Genomic DNA, 22,451 nt, shown 5'->3' with positions numbered 1-22,451 from the left:
TTCTATATATTTTTCCTGGTATCCCAAGGAATCTATCTTTCTAAATGTCGTGCTGATGACCTCCTCTGCTTAGAATTTCAGTGAACTTGGCTATCTCAGTATAACATAGCCTTTGAGGTGAACTTGGCTATCACAGTATAATGTAGGCCTTGCAGTGAACTTGGCTATCTCAGTATAACATATTCCTTTCAGTATTAAAAAGAAACTTCCTTCAGTGACTTTGTGATTTCTACCTTCCTTCTACACTTTTCTCCTCTTTGAACTTTTCAGTTGGCCTTAATTTTTTCTATTTTTCTCACTTATTTTGCCTATTTTCCCTGATTATGGGCTACTGTGTCAATTTTAATGTTTAAAATAATCTTTGGGATGCTAGATGTTTCCTTTTCAGCTCCTGTTTGAAATACCAAGTTGAACTTGGTTCCTGGATGTTGTAGCATCTCCAAGTTTCATGAAGTCCTGACAAAATAGTTTCTGCTTCCTATATGTTCCTCTATTCAAATTATTTTATCTCTATATTTCATTTTAGAAATCCCTCTCAATTTTCTGTTCATCTTGAGTAACATGCCTATGGTTAAGAAGGGCTCAGGAACATTAGCATTTAAAACCATGGGTCAAGATCTGACAATTGTTAAGAATGACTGAGAGAGCTTTGGCAGGTTATTCCTATAAGGCAGCCAGGCATCATGATACTCTGTTAACTGCTAAGTTCTCTCTGATGTTCATGGAGGGCAGTTACCGTTCTGAATACTTAGGAGGAGAAAGCTGGATGGCCCTCAATTCGTGATTAGCTAAACCTGACATGAGCTGATTGTGTGCATTTCTTCCCAACTTCACAGTCAAGAGACATTGCTCACTGGGAAGGTGGGGACAGCTTGAATGAAGCTTGAAATCATGTCACCACCAGCCTTCTGAAACACCACCACCATCATCAAAACAACGTCACAGATCCCCCTATTTCCTGATATGTACTGCCTCAGCCTTTGGAACTATGGAACTGTATGTACCAGGGATTTTGCTATCCTCTGCCTGGAGAAACCATTTCAAACTTGGCCAGGGGTGAGCCTATCCCCTGCTAGAGGGACTACTGGTGCTAAGGACAGGACCATGATTGATCCAAAACACAAATCTGACTGTGAGTGATGGTAATGAAAAATCCAGTATGTGACTATGGCCAGTGCTGTATAAAACAGTGCTCTCAGGTTTCCCAGGGACTGAGCTTCCTTGTGTTGCCTCCCTGGTGTTTCAACATCAGGCCCAGTAGAGATATCTCTTGTGTATCCTCTGATTGCTTCCTTTCAGTACAACAGGCCAGGATGGTAATCTGAATTATGAGGCAGAGTCAGCAGAGGAACCAGAAAGTACAGATAGCAGTGGCAGCCAGGACAATGGCAGTGGCAACATGGAAGCTGAAAAACTTATGAGCTGAGAAACGAAGCAATCTCTGTGTTGGATTTACGGCATCAGCTGATGCAGAGGTGGTGTGACAGTCCAAAGAAGCATAAGGCTCTTCTACAGACCTGACCCTTCCTGGTAACAATATACAAATGGATCCTGCTGTCAGCGGCTAGTAATGGCCTCCTCTCCTTTTGTGATGTCAGCTAAGCTCACTGTGCAGTGACTGGGTAGCCCTTAGTTCCTGAGCAGCAGCACAGTGCCAAGGTTTTCAGCTCAGCTGCTGAAAATATTCCTAGCAAAGGCAGGCTTCCCAGGCCCTCCTGAAAGCAGCAGTAACTGGGAGTAGAAGTACTCATCAGCCAGCTTGCCAACAAGTGGAGAAGCAGTTTGACACCTCAAGAGGAGCCAGGGCATGATGAAAAGCCAGGACAGATGAAAAAGGAAATAGATGGCAAGAGAAAATGGAAAGCCAAGAGAAGAGGCTGTAAAGGTTCATAGAAGAGAACATAAAGGTGCGGACAGTCACGGAGTTGTCATGTCTTCAGAGCCAAGTGTCAGGATCCAGACTGAGAGCTGTAACATTGGCTACTGCCAGTGGCCAAGTTGTTTAGGATCCTGAGGCACACGGGAACTGAGACTCTTGTAGGTCAAGGTAGTCTACGTGCCTCAAGCGGACTGGGCACCACTCCCATGCTCTCTTCCCTATTGCTACTGTTCACTATTGCTGAACACTGGGGAAGCAAATGCCACCATTCAAGACTCTTGTCTTGCCCCGCTATGTTCCGTGCAGAAGTACAGCAAAAGAACCATCAGATTGGTGACATCTGAATATAATGTCTTTGCGTAAATAATCAAGGTAAGTGAAATCATAATGGATTAGGGTAAGCTCACAGGATCAGGGAAATTTGAAATCCAGACAGAGCAGGGAAGACCACGTGACTGGATTAGACAAAGAGTGAGTGATACAGCTCAAGTGGTAAGGAAACCTGCTTCTTTGGATGGCCCTCTAGGCGCCTTGACTTTGGTCTTGTAATCTCAAGAACCAGGAGAGAACAGATTTCTATTGTTCGATGGAATTGTGTCTAAGGAGCATTTTTGTGCTGTCCCTAGAGTCTGAGAACAACCCCTCAGTGATTTGATTTCAAGACTTCACTTTTTCCTTGGAGTAGGTAAGCATATAAGGAGAAAGATTTGCTAGTCAACTAGTATTAATGTAAGAATCTTATAAATAAATGATGGTCCAGCTGAGTATAATGTTTAAATTCCTGCCTATTTCACCTCAATTATTTAATCTATTAAATAAATAGTATTATAGATTCTAGTCCTAGGGTGTCTAGCCATATACAAAATTTAATTTGCTACTGTCAAAAGCATAAAGATTAACATCGATAAACATTATGGTCAAGTATCCTCTACAAGTTAAATCACTTTTCTCTTTCATGTAAGTATGCACATAATTCTGGATATCAGCACTGAAAGTGTGAATGAAACTGAAGACTATATTATTAAAGAGACCACTTCTGTACAAACCAGGAGTTGTTTAAACATTTTCATTTGCTAAACCCATTAGCAAAAAATGATTTGACTAAAATAAAATTATTTAAATATTAGTTCTTAGGATAATTCTAATATTTAAAAGAAATGCATTTCAGAAGGACACATGAAAATAGCAACAACAAAAGATATGTTGAAATTGCATGAAAGCGCAATGATTTATTAGTCTTCTATGATGGGAGTCTTCTGGGAGAGGTGGCCTAATGCACTGTACTGTACTGTAAAAGGTTTAAGTATCTGGAAAATATGCTCTGAAGTGATGAAGTAAATACTTTTTGGATAATGAGTCCTTTGTGTCTTTACAAACAAAGCTGGAGATTAAAAGAGTGTTCAAGTTGCCCATGCTGCCCCTTATGAAGGGCTATCATTCTAACAGTGTTTGAAATGGTTCGCATAGTGATCGCTGGAATGTGACATAAGTGCTTTCAGCAGCAACTAAAGAATTTGATAACTCCCTGGGAAGTAGCCCCTCAGGTGCTAAGAAGCTGTGCAGATTTTTTTAAATGATAGAAAGGCAATTTCTTCTCTATCCAACAGTCTTGTGACTAGACATACTCAGGGCAGAACATCCTGCCTACCACTACTACAGTGACTGTATCAATGTATTTGATGCTGAGGGAGTCAGGAAGCCATCAGATGAATAGAAGAGCTGAGAGGTATCATTGCACTCTCTTGGTAATTAGTAGAAAATCATACTGTAAAAAAATCTGTAAATATATAAATTATGCATACCAAGTACAGTAAGGTAAAGATTCTCATTAGGACTAAATCTTGCTTTCAAGAAATTTATCAAACATTTTGTGAACCCCAGATAATTTCTGCATACAGTTTTTCATTCTAAAGCTTACCATGTCTAGGTATGTAACTATATAGTAATCCCACGAGTACAGAACATTCACCATTTACTAGTGGGTATTGACTGATGAAGGGTCTGTTGTGGCCTTAAACTGGACTGGACAAAGCTAATGAATGATGGAAACCCACTATAGTAGCTGTAAGTCATAGAGCAACAATGTGGGCTAGAAACACTCATCTAATTGGGCTGAGCATTAAAAAATGAAACTTTGAGGGCTCCTGTTTCCCTCCCTCATTTTCCCCCTTCTCCCCTAGTTTAGTTTTTGATTAGATTTTGTTCTTTTTATCTATGGACAGGAGACACAATGTGACCAAAGTTGGCTATCAAATGGCCAAAAACTATACTTGGACAAATCCCTTTCAAACCTAAGTCAAGGGAAATTCCCATCCATGTCAGAGAATGAAGGGTTGCAACTCTGATTACCCTAACACAGATTCACATTCATCCCTTGAGTCAGATTTTATATTCCAGGACACAATTATGTGTCTGACAAGTTTGTCAAGAAGAGGGGAGTAAGTTTTGTATCTACTTATAGTAGTTATAGTAAGGCTTCAAGAGTAGTTCTCCAGCTAGTCTGTACTGAAAAAGGTAACTGGACAAATAAAGTTAAGGAATCCTCCCACATTGCAGAATATGCCAAGCACAGACATAGGGTAAACAAGGAGTCAGAAAAAAATTGGATCTTTATTGAAAATTCTCTACATTTGCAGACCATTCCTATGTAGGCTAGAAGCTGGCATCCTTGCAAAAAAAAGAATATTACAACGTTTGTGTGCTTGTAGGCACTATCTAGGGATTGTATCAAAGTCTTGGAATAAATAACATTGTCTAAAATTATTCAGGAAATTGAGTTTGAAGATGGAAGGCTGTATTAATTGTACCCATCACTGAAACTGTATTGAGAATTTTATATGAAATGTGTTATTAGGATGTCTCTTCCAAAGGATCTATACCTTTGAGCTCACCATACCTATTCTTGTCACCTACTTTCATGATGAGACCAAACTCAGCAGTTCCCTTTTTACCACATCCCAGCTGTAATTTCTTCATTAGTTGACTTGCTAAACTTGTCATCTTGGGTGAAGGGAGTACCTTGAACAACCAGAACATTTGTTCATAGATTCATGTATGGGAAGTGATCATTGGGGCACTTGTTAGATATCTGTAAAATCAATCACCAAAAGTTTTCAGGAACTAGACAAAGAAAAATAATCATAAATATAATATTTGTAAAGAGTTATAAGTTGACTGAGTTACATGTCTTGAATAAATGAAAATAAAGAAGCAATATATTGGGATTAGTGGATAAAAGCATTATGCATGTCGATAGATGTTATAGATGAAATATTACTTATCTTCCCCAAACTTCTTTCATTGCATATTGAAAAAAAAGCATAGATATTAAAGCTATAGATCTGTGGATGCTACAGTTTGGAAGTAGGTTATCCCCCAGTTTTCATGATTTGAGAACTGTGTTACCAGGGTACTGGCACTAGGAATGGTAACATATTTAAGAGAAGGATTTAATAGGCAATTCTTTGCAATAGCCTTTGGGTAGGTCACATCATTTTTACCTATAAAATTGTGAAGTCAAATAAAAGTTCTCCTTATAAAAGTTTTCAAGTAACTGTAAAGGACTTGGCACAAAATGATTCTTCTGAATCAATTAACAACAATGCCTTTTATCACAAATATCAGAAGTGACTCTCTCTCTCTCTCTCCTCTCTCTCTCTCTCCCTCTCCCTCTTCCTCCCTCCCTCCCTCCTTCCCTATCTCTTTCTTTCTTTCTTTCTTTTTTGAGACAAGGCTTCTCTGTGTAACAACTCTAGCTGTTGTAGAACTTGCTTTGTAGTCTAGTTTGCCCTTGAACTCACAGAGACTCCTGCCTTACTTAGCCTCCTGAGTGCTGGAACTAAAGGTGTGTGCCACCACCAACCAATGTTATACCTACTGACACAAAGTATAACTGGATTTTCTCTTGATTATAAACAGATAATAGGAATTGACCATTTAGAAAGTATTAGTGTCAGACATGGAAGTACAGAATATAGTGCTACAAAACCCTTCACCTCTTGGATCTGCTGCACTCTTAACAAATTTTCTGTTTCTTAGCTGGATTTCTGGGGTCATTCCTTCCTTCTTTGCCTCCATTTCATAAGAGGAACTGTGATATGTGATAGACAACATCCCATAGGAATAAATGAATTTATTCCCATCATTTTTGAGAGTACTGCCAACAAAGTTCAGCTGTCAAAACTTTCAACTGATGTCTACGAAGGAGAGAAAAGAGGCTCTGTGCCCAAGGTCAGGATCCTTCCCTGGGTAGCCCACATCTGCGACTGGTCCGTGGAAGGATAAAAGTCAGAGGCAGGGGAACCCAAAGGATAATTGTAGCCTCAGAGCTGGAACCAAATGCATCACCATATTTCTTATCACCTAACCTTATTTTTTCAATTCCTTCTCGTGGTCTCTAAGATCACTCTCCAAACTCATCACTCTCCAAACTCATCAATCCCCAAATGCCACTTCTCTGAAGTGAAGGGTTTTGTAGCACTATATTCTGTACTTCCATTGCCTCCCAATATTAATTCCAATCTGGTAAAGTATAATTTGTCAAAAAAATCCTTTATAAATACAATGAAATCAGTAAGGTTATGAACAGTGTCAGGGAGAAGCAGTGCAGTGTCTGTGCCTCTCTTGTCAAGCTAAGGAGGAGGGAACAATCAGAACAAGAATGTTTTGCTTGGTGTCTCTTCTATGCTCGCTCTTATTTCTTTGTATGACTGCATGAAGTATCATTTAATCCCAGTAAAACACTGAGGTATCTTAACACTAATCTTTAAGTCATCCATTTTCCATGCATCCAAATCATACCAGGACTCCAAAAGCATCTCACACCAAAGTTTTAGGTGTAAGAATTGTTCTTCCTGAGTTTGTTTCTTTTTTTTTCCTTATTACCAACTAATGAGTGCCAGAAGCATACTCACTACCAAACACACTGCTCATCCTGTTTTAAGCATTTTTGGATAAATGTTTTTAATATTTGCAATTTTTTCTTCATTCAGAAAAATAACATTAGGATAGCAGCATAGGTTATAGCTTCCACAGAAAACATTGCAACATTAAGATGAAATTAAAAGATCATTATCCAAAATATGTTTTTAGTCTTTCAAAGAGTAATCAAAATGTTTTCAAATGAGATTATTTGTGTTTATTTCTTAAGCTTTCAAAAGAACACTAATTAAAATGGCCTTGGTAGAGTCATGAAATAAAACAGCAGTGTTGAAATATTTATCATAGAAATTTTAAAAATCCAAGAATACATTCATTGCTACAGAGACAAGCATTATTAAAACATCACCAACTTTTCCCTCATGAGCTTTACCACCAACCCTGATGTATTTTAACTGGTGGTTAAAATTGGTCCTTGGAATTCTAGTTTACACTGTGTCTTAAGCAATCCAACATATTTAATATGTGGTGTTTTATGAGGGCTTCAATAATATTATAAAATATTAATATTTAGTATGAATAAATGCATAATTAATTTAATTGAAAAGGATAGTGGTTCACACAGACCATGGATGTATGGTTATTCAGCTGCCTAAATATATTTAAAGTGAGTCTAGAAGTCACTTAGCTTGGGATATTAGAACCATTGCTCTGATCTGTCCTCTTTGAAGTCCTATGTGCCTTGGTTTCTCAATACAGTAATGAGTTCATAAGATTCAAATAAGGAGATCACGATATTCCTCCAGGTGAAAACTTGCTGTCTTTTACTGACATGCTGTACAAGGCTTCACTTATGTCGTCTGGATTTCCTTTCCTAAGCTATAACTCTAGACATTGATTAGATATAAATCCTGTGATCTTCTGACCAGGAAACACTACATAGCTCTTGAAAAGCAGAACTAAGCTTTATTTTTTCTGCTCGAAACAATTCCTAAGCTATATTAAGACAAATAACAGTTCATGCATTCAGCTAGCAGGAGTCTGATGTGTTTTATTATATATGTATATATACACAGACTTGTCTTTTTACAAATTATTATACATCTTATGATGAAAAATATATTTGCAATTCAGTAACAAGTTTTATCTTTGCACCCACCAAAATGAAATATTTATAACATAAAGCAGCATGTCCTAGTGTCTGCTCGAAACTGTAGCAGCTAATTTCAATGAGCAGTAGAGGACACTATCTGCTTATTCCTTCCCATTATTTATTTATTATTATTTTTGCAACAAAAACAAAACAAGAAAAAAGGCCTGGGGGAAAATCTATAAGCTTTAGTCTATATTATTCTTATTTTTTGACATGCGCATCAGAACCAAAGCTATTTTATTTAATTTTTTAAACTAAGCAATTTTCATGTTCTTGCATTTTATTGGAATAATCGTTACATATACATCCTCAGCAAGTCTGTATTAACCTAACTAAATTTTAATTTCTAGTAGATACTAAGTACAAAATGCATAAATTTTAAGATGTCAAAATATTTTACTTAACAAGTATTTTGCTCTTAGCACTGCAAAAATTATGGCAGGAAATGTGTGCTGTATTGTATATTTTTTCTTTATTAATTTGAACCATCTTAAAACAAAGGGTGGGCACCTATGAAAATAACGTGAGTCTAAATATTTGCATTCCACTGTTATATCCAGGGATTCTGGGACATGTGGCTCTGGGCCCTCAAACCAGTGTGATGAGTGTGACTTTTGAAAATTGGCATATGTTGCTGTCTGCTATTTCTTCCCAGTAAAAACATGCACAGATTAAGAAAACCTGACAGCTACACCAATGCAAACAAAAATTTAAGATATTTAAGGACAAAGCTCATTTCAGAGTTTAATGGTCTTCATTTCACTCGCCTATTTTTCTTGTTAAATTGATGACATAGTTTCTTGGAACTTGAAAACATAAATGAAGATAAAAAGCTGTCCTCATATTTTAGCAATCACGTTCAGTTAATATCCAGACACATGACAGTGGAAAGCTGTATTCATCAGTCTTTGTATGTGGAATGGTGATTTACTATTTCTCTTCCCACAAGAGTATGAACTTAAGAGAGCAGACAGCAATTGTGTTTAGTTCATAGAAGAGGGACTAGCATGCATTAGAAACTGAATGACTGTCAGCACACAGGTAACATAACTGTGTGCAAAACAAGGACTTTGTGTGCAGCTCTGTATTCACATGCTATGTACACACAAGTATTTATCTCCAAGATGTATGATTAGTTTTTCCAAGGCTTCCACATTTATCCTTTAGAAGTCTGAACACTTTCTCCTTCCCCAAAGTACAAATGTTGCATCTTAGTGACCCATTATGCAATCACTTGCTTCATCTCTCCAATTCCTTAGGGAATCATACACAGTCCAGTACCTACAACCTAAAGAGATCCTACCCACTCTCATCCTAAAGTATCTTTGCACCACATATACAGACAGGAAATCAACAAGTCGAAGTAGCTGGAGAAGGGAAATAAATGGAACTGAGTGCCAGGCAGTACGTTCACCTGAGAAAAGACGGTGAGATGGGGGTTTCAGTATTTTTCATATCCCAAACAAAGTTGTTCATTTTTTATGCAGGAAACATTGTTTCCCAAGCTTCCTTTGGTTTTACCAGTCTAGAGACTTGAGACCCAATAACTGAAAAGGAGGTGATGGAATGAACTACTGCTAACTGACCTAGGTAGAGCAGATTGGAGCCAAACATGACTAACTGGCCAGTTGTGCTTTAGGCTGTGGTTCTAAAGCGGACTTAATAAGCTTGTCAAGAGCTACAGTAGCCTCTCTAGAAGAATTGCATGCATCTGGGATGTACTTTTGCACACTTATACTAAGGAATCAAGTTTGTGCTGTGTCATATAGCATGGGAAGACAGTCATCCTGTTCACACCACATGTTGAGGCAGCAAACAGATTCAGTTTAGCAACCAGTATGTACGTTTGTGTGTGATAAAAATCCAAAACAAGATTTCACAAGACAGTGCTTGCTCTGTCTACTTATGTACAAGGATGTTTTCTACTCTCTTTGATTTTTTTCTTATTCTTTTAAATACCAGCTACATTAGTTATACCACTGTTTAGGGATGGTGACACTCCAGTGGTTCCTGATTGTTTGCTTTGGTGTACAATAGAAAGAATCAGGGAAAAACACTCTGGCCCTGACTAGCCCCCAGGATGAGGGCTTGAATTGCACCAATCACTGAGCTTGGCCCACCAATCCCTGTGGTCTCTGAGCTCAAAATGTCAACAATGAAGTGGCACCAATCCCAGAGCTTGCCCCAAAAGCATAACACAAAATTCACCAATCCGAAGCCACCCTGGAAAGCACACCCTCCCCTCGCCAAGAAACCCTATATAAGCTCTGTACACTGTTCAACCTGCTGTTGTTTCTCACCCAGGACAACCATTCTCCTGGAGTCTTCCTTCCCGGTAAATCTCTTGAGTGAGGTTTGCTGTGCAATGTGACACTGTCCTTGGAACAGAGCCCAGCTGTGACAACTTTCACAAGAGCTGGAGCAGAAAGGAGCAGAGCAGAGATGTAACACTTTCGTTTGGGGAAACTTTCGCCGACACTCCAGCAATTGACCCTCCTGTGAATCCACTAACGGTGAACTTAACCTTTTCCTGATTTTAAATATGAACGTCCTAAAATTCATGACTTCTTTCCTATCTGTAACAAGTACTGAGTCTCATTAAGTAGTTCATAACCTTGGCCTATGTTCAGTGGACATATTGGATCTACCCAGAGATGGTTTCTACGTGTTCTTTATAGGGATGGTATTGGCAATCTATCATTCCCTGCCTGAACCTATATCTACAAACTCGTTAAATTAAAAGTGGGAAAAATCGGCTTGCATTTCTTCAAACAGTTCATCACTCATTAGCAGGTTCACTAAACATTTCCACTACTTGGGTAGCCATCACATTGTTCTACTGTAGGTAATTATGGCTGACACTATATCTTTTGATGGTGATTTAGTCTCTATTCATATTTGCTTCCAAAACTGCATTCAAGGATCTGTCATTGGCCTTGTGAGGTCTACTGAAATTTAAAGCTTCATTATGGCTTCTCATATCCTGAAACTGTGGCCAGCAATATACACTTGAGGTTATAGTCCCAGGTAATTATTTAAATATGGGATTGGCCAGGAGGGCTTTATTAATAAAAGGCTGCAGAAATAGATAGCTATTTTTTATTATGCAGTTGGGTAGGTAGATGTATTTAACATAGGAATAAAGGTCTCATAAAAAGTGCATTTTAAAAATTCAAGGAAAATTTCCAAACCTAGAGTTTGATTAAATCTACATTAAACATTCAGAAAATAAATGTGGTTTCCAATATGAGAGGTTATGTGACAAGAGTAGAATGTCAAGAATTCAGGAAGATTAATAAAACCATGCACGCTCTCATTAATCATATGTCCCCAAACGGCACACAGGATTTGATTTGAATTTGCCTCTCTACACACAGTGATAGAATCTGCTTTTTTGTGAAGCAGCCAAATTGTCAGCTTGATAAATAGGGTAATTCGTTCAAATATATCTGCTCTGTTATTTCTCATATAGGTTAATGAATGGATATCATAAAAAGGTAAAATATTTGCTAAAAATATAAATGAAGCTTTGATCTCTTAGAGCAAGAAGCTTTAATTTTTATAAGGAATTAATGGAATAACAACTTTTAACAGAATCCTTATTTAAAGGATTGAATATATATTTAAGTACCATCACATCAAATGACTTTAGTTTGCAAGAAGAGTGTCCTGGGTCAACTGAACTAATATGTAAATAACGCCAAACCTGAAGACTTTGAGTAAGAGATAACAATGCATGTGATTAAGTCTGCTATGAATTGCTGGAGGTAGAATTAGGCAAATAATTCACTTATGGCATCCTTTCTAGTGAAGCTCTTGAAAAATATCATACTGATTTGTATCCAAATATATCTTAGCCTCAATAAAACAATTGAGTTAAAAATGATTTTCATGTCACTGAAACACCACAGGTAAGGAAAAAGATAGCCCAGATAAATTGAGATAGGTTTTTTAATTTACCACAAACTTTGAAATTAAAAAAAATCTGTGAAGACAGCTATTTCATCTCTTCCCAGACATCACTCTTCTTGGTGTGATGCTGTACAGGTCTCTGTAAAAAATCCTTGCTGTCTCGGCAGCCAATCAACTTATAGCCTATTTTTTTCTGGGTTTTTGTTTTGTTTTGTTTCCTTTCTAAATGAGGTGTGAAAAAGTTCTAGGTTCAGCTAACGATGAAGAAACACAATTGAGATTTTTCTCAGTGATAATGTCTGAATATTTGTATTTCAACAATGTAGCTAAAAACTTGATATAAATTCGTCCTTTTTCCCCCTTTTGGCTTAATGAATATCATCTATTCAGTATGAAATCTTTATACTATCTATTCCCTGTGTTAAGAATAAACATACATTAAATCTTGGGAAGAAAAATCTGTGAAGATTAAGCCATGACAAAAATGAAGACTGGGAGAAATTCCTAACAATTCAATGATGTCCTACGACAGTGGGACTCTTCTATGTATACACTGCTATCCTCACAACGAGTTCTAGAGAGGAGTAACTTTTATGACTCTTAGGGTTTCTTTCTTTGTTTTCTTTTAAAAAAAGAAACAACAATCCTCCAACCTTTAGTTTTATTCAATCTCTTACATCTTTTATTATTATTATTATTATTATTATTATTTATAAGTTTAAATTTAGATTAGAAACAAGGTTGCTTCACAAGTCAGTTCCAGGTCCCTCTCCCTTTCCCTCCCCTCCTCCCGTGCCCTCCCCCAACCTCACCATTATCCCCTCATTTCCCCAGGGAGGGTGAGGCCCTCCATGGGGGTGTCCATAGTCACATCTTGCTATGGACTAAACTGAATAAATATTGTGAAAACAGCTGTTCTACCAGAAGCAAATTCACAGATTCATTGCAATCCCAATATAAAATCCCCACAATATTTTTCACATAAATAAAATAAAACATTCTAAAATTCATATAGAACCATAGAATGACCTCAGACAGGCAAAGCAACCCTTAGCAAAACAGGTAATCCTGTTGCCGGGCGGTGGTGGTGCACTCCTTTAATCCCAGCACTTGGGAGGCAGAGGCAGGTGCATCTCTGTGAGTTTGAGACCAGCCTGGTCTACAAGAGCTACTTCCAGGACAGCCTCCAAAGCCACAGAGAAACCCTGTCTCCAACAATTCCCCTCCCCCAAATAAATCCCAGATAATTGTGAGAGATTCGAACTCCATATTTCTAGATAGAATTATAGTAACAAAGATGAGATGATACTGAAACCCAATGGAACAAAACGGAAGACCCAATTATACATGTATGTAACAATTACTGTCTAGTAGCTGACAAAGATGCAAAATCACATGCTGGGGGAAAGAAAGCATTTTTTAATTAAAGGTCCTGAAGAAACTGGATATCCACATGTATTTGAATGAAATTATATGCATATCTACCTCCCTGTACAAAAATTAACTCCAAATGGATCAAAGATTTCAAGATGAGTTGGAAAATGCTGAAACTGCTAGAAGAAATTATGGGCAGCTCCCTACATGACATAGGTGTCAGAACGTGTTTGAATAGGACTCCATCTGCCCAAAGACAGAAAAGACCAAAAATTTGACAATTGGGGCATCATAACACTCAAAGCCTTCTATAAAATAAATTAAAGAGGTAATTAAAGAGAAAGTCTATACAGTAGGTGAGAATCTTCTCCAGCTTTACATCTGACAGAGGATTAAAATCCAGATTTCATTAAAAAATTCAAAAAACAAAGTGTCAAGAGCAGCAAGCACAGGTACAGGCGCCGTGGCTGCAGAAGGCTGCGATTCTTTGGTGGCTCTAGAGCACCTAGTTGGTGTGAGCCCGGGAAGGGCGCTCGCTCAGAAAAATGAAACTCTGGACCACCTGATTAGTCTGAGTGGGGCAGTCCAGCTCGGGCACCTCTCCAATAACCTAGAGACTCTCATCAAGCGGAACTTCCTCAAACCATCCCATGGTATTCTGTGCAACAACAGGTCCTGAAACCACAATTTTGTTTCACAGATAATTTTTAGTAAAAAAGCAAAATTTGAAAATGCAAAAATAGTCTTTTTATCATCATCCAAAAACCAATGTGTTAAGGAATTCTAGGGAGAAGTTAGAAGATCTGACCAGATATTCAACTTCCCAGGTAACATGAAGGAAAAAAATACATAGAGAATTATGTTGAAATCAAGCCACATTTAACAAAGCTATAGACACAATTTTATATTAAGACATTAAGGAGCTTTTAATAGGCCAAATCACCTAAAGCACTAAAGTTTTATTTAAATCTAACAACTTTTTTTCTGGAAAAAAAGGATGAGTCAGAAGCCAATTTCTACAGAATGTTAATAAGTTGTCTATATTCTAAGTGAAGAGAGTTATTTTCAGATGAATAAATCCATATGAAAGAACTTACTGTAAGCTTTTGATTAATTTGATTGTGGGGAGATAGGTAAAGACATTGTGGAAATTACTTCACTGGTTTAGAGAGAGTGAGTACTAGAGTTTAAGACTCCAGAATTTCTGATATACCTCTGAATTTCTTGCTAAAGGGCTGGGTTCATCTCCCAGCTCATCAGAAGGTTTTAAACTGACATGAGGGTGGCAATTAAAGTTTCTGTGACCAGGAAAAGCTGGACCCGTGTCTACCAAATGTCTTGTCCTCAGCAGGCAGCAGAGTAGCCAGCTGACCCATACGGCAGAGGTCAGTGAGTAGCAGAGGAGTGAATGAGCTAATGAGTTATACCTGAGCAGGAGAGGCTACGCTGTCAAGAAAGCAAGAGTATACAAAAATTACAAAAGGAAGAAGCTACTGCATTCCAGCTCTTCCCCTCCGCTGGAGAGAGGCACGATCCCGGTAACTTCTTGCATCCTTCCGTTTCGGCAGTGAAAGTGGAAGAAGACAGCTGCACTCTGGCATAAATCCTCAGAGTGCCAAAAGCACACAGAGTGCAGGTGGCTTGCGTTTTTTCTTGAGTCAGGGAAGAAACATTTCCCCCAAAGAGCTCTATCCTAGAGAGCGCTGCATGAAAACAGACTGCAGAAGAGGCCCCCAGAGGAGTAAGCCGGAAGTAGATTCTATGAAGAACAGGTTGGGAGAGCTTGGCAAAGTCAGCTTGCTGCTGCAGTCAACCACATCCCTGCAGGGTTTAGCTCTCCAGAAGTCCCCTTTGGGGGTCTCCCTGGCAGCCAGGAATGAAGCAGCACTCTCAAAACCCGAATCAGATAAGCAACAGAAACCCCTGAGGATGTTTAGTAGTTGCTGAAATCTTATGTTTTCTTTGTTAACTCTATTTTATATTTACAAACATGTTAATACAAGCACACAGAAATAAATATCATTGTCTTTTTTACACAGCTTTGAGTAGCTGAATAGGCAAAATAAATGCATGGAAAAAATAAACCATTTTTTAAAGCATAACCAAAATAAGATGTAACAGCTCACCCTAGGGAGCAAGTGGAAGATACAATTAATTTCATTGCTGCCAAGGATTATAGTCTTAATTTCATCTTCTCTCCCTCCAGAGACAGTGTTTTTCCATACAACCCTGGCTGGAATGAAACTTATGATTCTCCTTCATTCTCATTTCAAGGGCTATGATTAAATGTGTACACCGCCATGCACACCCAGCTTTGCCCTTTTCCTATAGTACTTGGAGTTATGAACTACTTAAAAACCCTGTCTCTCACTAGACTGTAAACTACTAAATGACAAGGTTTAGATGGCTTATGTATTCATTTACAATATAGACTTCTGCTGGTACATAATAGATAAGAAAATTTTAAGCTAACTTATAAATTTAAACATGGTAAAATATAACAGAAATTTTAATGAAATCAATTTTGTGGTTTATACTTAAAAATATATCCAATGTTTTACATCTGTCTAAATTTTTTAGAGAACAAAAAGGTTCCTAAACTTAAGACTTTGGGAAAATTACCTTGTGTGTTGACATGATTCTCAATTTATTCCAACTGCACAACCTGTAACAGTTGTACAATTTATAACTACTTTGCATATAGTACATGTTCAAGAAATGGCTACCATTGTTAACAATATTTCACTCACAACAATACTGGGATGAATTGAATTTTGATGTGAAGCTAACTAACACGAACAAATATAAAGATATTTGAATGAGTCAGTCAAAAAGGAGGTTGGGTACTAGCTAAATGCCTCTGAGGACAAAATACAACTTGCTACCATGCCTGGCAAATTTAGTTTGATCTCTGACACCTACATTTTGGAAAAGGAGAACTGATGACTCCCTCTACCTCTACATGCATGCTGTGGAATACACCACACACACACACACACACACACACACACACACACACACAATTTCAGAATAAAAAATGCTCTTACAAATACCAAAAAAGTAAACCATGCGATCTTATTTTAAAGAAAGAAAAAAAAGCATACATTTCGTTCATACTCTAACATATGTGATATGATAGGCCAAAAGTATCAATAGCATAAATTTTACAGGTTTCTCTGTATTACATAATTGAAAGGGGCAGATGTATTTAAATGTTACAAGCACTTAAATACTTCCACAGTGATTCTGTGGGGCTTGTTGTGATGTGTCCAGACGCATATTAACACAAGTCTGCATTTTTGGCTTCTCAGTGTGGTAAAGTTCCAGCTCATATCATCTTAACAAGCTTCTTTTTAATGAGAACTTTGTGATTTAATGGGTGGAGAAGTTAAAGGTGATATATGCTTGTAAAAATGCTTGTAGGAAACCGACAAGCTAAGGCAGTTCTTTTGTAACTCAAACAGTAAAGTGAAACTCTGCTGGCAAAAAGAGAACAGCATAGGTGAAAGGGGGGATCAGGGCAGACGTGGCTCCCTTCCTGGGCTGATGAATAGACGTTTTCCTTGTTCTGCATGCCTATAAAATGATGCACTGGGAACGCCGACTTCGGAACTGAGAACACCATTGTGTTAGGTGTAGGGCAAAGAGGAAGCAAGATAAAACCTCAGATTCTGAGTGGCTCCTGGACCAGTCTGCTTTCATGTGTTTTGATCCATCTACTGGAAGCTTTACTTAGGTCAGAAATTCCTTGTTCATTATGCGTCCTATTTAGTCTTCACCCTAAAAGCCATTTCAATTGTCATTTTCTCTTTTCTGCTCCATAGAACAGGTTCGTGTAGAATGAAGACATTAACCAAAAAAACGTTCTGAAGTGCCAATTAAATTATTTCCTGTGATATTGTGAGACATCCTAGAAACAGGCATCTGCATAATTGCCTTGTAGAAAATAGTAACACTTTATGGGCTCTTAATGACAGGAAGGTTAGAACATGCTTAGGAAGGATTTGTAAATTCTTCCTATTGTTTCCGTCCTTCGCCATTTATTTAAAACCTTAATTGAAGATGATTGAAAATCATGGTGCTTGAACAAATCCAGTGTATATTAGATCAAATGATGATATCACTTAGAAGCCATGTTAATTCCTCATTTGAACAGCTGCACACATAAATAATAATCATCTCTAAACTCCAGACTGATGACTATTTACATGTGGGATTTGTGGAAGATTGTTCCACTTGGGGAGGTGTAAAAGAGTCAATGATGAAAGGGAAGTCTTTCTACTGTACTGTGCTCTGAACACCAGATAACATAACAAGTGCCATGTATTATTAAATCTTTGAGCATCAACATATGTACTGTGTTCCACATATTTTATATGTGTTGCCCTACTAATGCCAGAACCAACTCAACCTTGTGGATACTGTCTTTAAGGGGAAGCTGACACAGGATTTCATTTGTTTCACCAAAAATGTACTGCTAATGCACACTCAGAGGTGAGATGATAAGAAACCCTAAATTAAGTTTGTGTGTATTAGCCATTAAACTGATAGGATTTACATGGCACAATTTCACATTACCTGTGTCTTATCTAAGTAGAACACTTCATTGTTTCATAGCACCTTAGATGATTGGTTCCTATTTTAATTAATTAATTAATCAATTAATTGCTCATTTAGTTTATATGTTTGTATGTTTTACCTGAATACGTGTGTGTGTGTGTGTGCTCGCACGCACACACACGTGTGTGTACCAGATGCATAGTGCCGCATGGAGGCCAGAAGATAGCGTCGGATCCCCTGGGAAGGGACTTACAGAAATTTAGGGGCCACGATGTAGTTCTTGTGAATTGAACCAGATTCTCTGAAGTTTAGCTTAACCACCAAGCTATAGCTGCAGATCTAATTGCTCCTTTTTTTAAAATTTCAAGAATGACTCCTTTGACTTGAATAAAAAAGAACTGCTGAAAAAATTCCAGTGATTAACTTTGCTTTCTGAATTCACAGATACTATGGTGACAAATAAGACATTCTCAATCCTAAGTCTTTGCTATTATGTAACCAATGCTATCAGCTGAAGAAATGAGAACCATGAGTGCATTGATAAGAAACATAATTTGCAGACCTTGCTAGATCCAGTGCATTTGTGTTCTTGTATAGACACCTATTTATCAATAGAAAGACAATTTATTTGCATGGAAGACACAAAGTAAAATAGTCAAAATCTGTTATTAAGTCTAGGCCAGTATTCTTTGATGATACTAGAGCTGTTTTTTATTTTGGTCTGGTTTTTTTCTTTTTTGTGTATGAGTGGTAAACTTAATTGAAGACGCAGGAAACAACCTAAAGCTTCCTCTCAGGAGAAGAATAGCAACTGGAAACTATGAGCAGCTCAATTGCTTGTATGTGTATGGATACAAACCTAACAACATTAATTAGGTCCAAATAATCTTCTGAGAATTCTGAATTACATTCTACATATTTTACAGTTATTGGTTCTCTGTAGGTTGCTTAGTCAGTAAGTGTTATACAGTCAAAGTTCCTTGAAGTGTGCATCATTTGTCATCCTCTGAGAGAGGCCATCAACACAACCATTGATCTATGTTTGATCCAGCTTGCGAAACTGCTGTTAGCATTTGAACAAAGTCTACACTTTAGGCAGCAACACCATTATATCTCCAATTACTATATGAATTTTCATCTTCACAAGCACAGTCGTCATCTGTGGCCTAAATAAGGAACGCAACTTATGGTACAAAAGTTGGCCTGGTCCGCTGCGATCAGGCACATGTTGTTTTAAATGCTCCCAAAATGAAGAATGCATGGTATTATATTCTTATCAAATCATATTTAAAGATTTATATTTAACCTTTGGAAATTGGATGCTTGCCCAAACTTCTTGGTTGCTGCTAGAAATGGTGGTTAGTGGGTTTCTCTAAGGCAAACTTGGGCCAAGGCAAATTTTCCTCCACCCACAGAGTTTCAGTAGGGTATATCCTGCCTCTTAGCTGCCAGGTGAGGCAAGCTGCCAGACTCCAGTAGGCTTACTGCAGCAGACATACGAAAAAGTCCGCCCACTCTGATGCTAAAGTAATCATCAGTCTTTCAACAGAAAATAAAATGAAGAAGAATGAGGAATTGGTAGCATTTCTCAGTCTGGAGGAAGCAACCAGAACTAGGGGATTGAACTTTGCTACCCTCTCTAGAATATTCCCTTTCTCTATCAGGCTCCAGAGTGGCTCATAACCAGAGCTTTAGTCTCACCATCTCCAGTCATTGCTCCTGGATCAATCTCTCTTTCTTAGCTATAGCACTGTATGTCACCAGGCCTTTCCTTTCTCCATTCTCACAGCTCTATGGAAGAGTGTTTAGAGAAACAGAATTGAGATGAGCTAGATCACAACTCACACCCATACTGATGCTGTAAGTTCTGGGGGGATGAAAATATGTAATGCCTTTTTGTTTTCTCCACTTTAGACTTCACTGGGGAAAAAAGGACCTCAAGCTGTAAATATACATAATTTAATCATTCCCAAGACCTGTCATTTTCGTAGAAGGTAAACATATTTACATCAATCTATTTATAATTAAGACTCTATTAAAACAAGAAGGTGAGCTTTAACCTGGTGGGTTATTAAGACAAGCTCTGAGAGAAAGTCTTGAGAAAGTCCCTGAGTCTTTCATATCTAGACTCAATATTTAGTGGAAAGATCCTTTAATTTCTGGTTCTGAGCCTCTGATCTCTGGTCTTAGGGTCATCTGGTCACTTCTAATATGTTTGTGGTCTCAAGATATGCATGCTATCCAATAAGGCTATGACCCCTGGTGTTCACCAATTTGGGGCACTTGGATTCTTAAAGCTGAGAATCGTAGCACCTTGTACAGTAGGCACTGATGCATTATCCCCACATGCACTATTGTCTCTACCTAGAGTATATACTGTTTTCAAAGTAGAGAACCCAGCTCACATTCCCAGAGCAAGAAAAGCAGAGGGTAAACCTTCCCATTACTTTCTTATGCCTCAAGGCCTTGACCCACTATATCCTATGGACATGGCTCAACCATAAATTTGAGTCTTGCTTCTCTCCTTCTATGTCTAAGTGGGATTGAAAACAAACACGGGAAGAGGGTTTGCCTTTGTCAGGCAACTGCGAACACAGTTGTGTGCCTCCCAGAAAGTGTAACAAAAACTCTGGATGCCTTCAGAACTGGCAAGTAAGAAACTTATTGATATCTCATTTTAATGGATTTGTCCAACCTAAGAAAGAAATTTTATTGGAATATATCTTTTATCACACAATAAAAAGTTTAGTTAAGTTGTACAGAAACACACCAATATTCTATACTGACTTTTCTAGTCCCCACTTATCTCATGCATTGTATTGGAAATCTCAGCAGTGAGTTGTAAACAATCATGTTTAAGGATTTTAATCTAGTAGATGGCTGTAATTTATGTTCTCGCATTTAATCTCTGTAATCCCGTCTGATGCTGTTTTATACTATGAAGCTAAGAGTCAAGTTGGGAACCAGTTACCACACAACCCTGAACTGGAATCTTCACTACTCATTAGTCTGATAGTTAAATGCGCCTAATTATTTCTCCCTTTGTAATCGTGTCAACATATAATTTCACCCACATATAGGCATGACTCTTTAAATGATTTCATTTTCACCATTCAGTATTTTCGTTAGTACAGAAAGGGGCAGAAGCTCTGGTCTTATTCAATTTTCCACTAGTTTCCATCAATGTTTCATCTTCTGCATGTATTACTCCTCTTCCTTTACACCTGAATCAATGAGCTGTGGTCATAATATCAAACATAAAATAGTATTTTTAATTGACCAGTCCACCTTTACCTATTTTCTTTTAGATCCCAGACAAATGCTCCACAAGGTCTTTGCTTCAGGACCAATGTCAGAAACGTGAATGATCACTTGTTTTCCAAGAATATCATCCTCATGGAGTCATTAGAAGAAAATTATTCTTCCTGCCTTCATTTCTTCTTTGTATTTACTGACTTGGCAATTTTAGTTCAACTGTTAATTGTAAATAATCATATATGGCATTTTCCTTTTTAAAATCAAGTAACTTTTAGTTAATAAAATCAGTTCTGTATCATCAGGAATAAATTCACTAGTTTAAATCAAACAAAATCAACCATCTATATTAACATTGGCATGTCTGAACACCCTCTCCTTACTCTGCAGTATGTTTACTCTAGTACATTAGTTTTGCCAAGTAAAGACCACAGTTTTATTTACATTGTTTGAGGTTACACAAATCATTCCACAGAAAATATGTTTAAGAAACATTCATTGCCAAGGAAATCAACGGTCTCCACTTATCTAGCTCCTAGTAATATTAAACACACATGGGGTTGAATACGAAGATCACCTATAAATTGGAGAAGTGACAACACCTACATTCACAGCTGAATATGATATGTGATATTTTGTGTGGATCAACATCCATGCCTTAAAATTTTGATTAAACTGTTTGTTATATTTTTCAATTGCAGTAGGCAAATATTCTAATCTCTGTGTACATTTGTTGTACCTAGCAACATCAATAGGGTGCTTTGAAAAGGAACTAGGCATTATTTCATTTAAGTTTTACATGTGTTCATTGTTCAAATTGCTTGAACAATTGTTTGCCACAAGTACACATCATTATGCATTCTAAGTTTAAAGAAGAATTACTATGTAAGAGACATACAGCTAGCTGTCATAAGAAGGAGAAGTATTCTACTTATTAAGGAGACACATGACTTTTGACAGGTGATTGCATGCATGCTTTTTAAATCAAAGGATAGCTACAAGATTGAATATTTCATTCTATTATTGTATATATTTTTCTATGATACATTCATCAGATATCTTGATCATTCATTAAGGATTTGATGAAACTGAGAAGTGGGAGCCACAGATATTTCTTGGGATAATTAATCCTTGACAATGCACAAGAAGCTTGGTAAACATATAGATAGTATAATAAGTCAATGATAAAATCCAAATATCCCAATGGCAAAGACAAGAATATACATTTATGCGGGAATAAACTTATAAAAATGTACAACCTCAAAAAGTAACACACTAAGACCTCAGCAAGATTTTATCAGAGACAAAACAAATCAAGAATACTAATGAAATTGGATCATTCAAAGTGTTGGTGAGCATATGGACTAAGGGAACACTCACACCTACACAGAGGTGGCTTTAAGAATGAGAATAAATTTGGAAAAATATTGTTCATAACAT

At 37.5% G+C, this 22,451-nt stretch overlaps 1 protein-coding gene and 1 long non-coding RNA gene across 2 annotated transcripts in view; one reads left to right on the top strand and one right to left on the bottom strand.

Annotated features, from left to right (window-relative positions):
- Nucleotides 1-22,451, bottom strand: part of Sema3e (semaphorin 3E) — a gene marked incomplete at its 3' end in the record, with an annotated part of 133,835 nt that overhangs the window by 46,591 nt on the left and 64,793 nt on the right.
- On the top strand, nucleotides 1,687-21,252 carry LOC121133026. Its single transcript, XR_005869756.1, has 4 exons — nucleotides 1,687-2,251; nucleotides 10,215-10,423; nucleotides 19,671-19,750; nucleotides 21,065-21,252. It is a non-coding gene; the product is annotated as an uncharacterized LOC121133026 (long non-coding RNA).

Source organism: Mesocricetus auratus, unplaced genomic scaffold (assembly GCF_017639785.1).
Source record: "Mesocricetus auratus isolate SY011 unplaced genomic scaffold, BCM_Maur_2.0 Super-Scaffold_100019, whole genome shotgun sequence".
Classification (NCBI taxonomy): domain Eukaryota; kingdom Metazoa; phylum Chordata; class Mammalia; order Rodentia; family Cricetidae; genus Mesocricetus; species Mesocricetus auratus.
The sequence above is the reverse complement of the archived record's forward strand: the minus strand, read 5'-3'. Positions and strand labels throughout refer to the sequence as shown.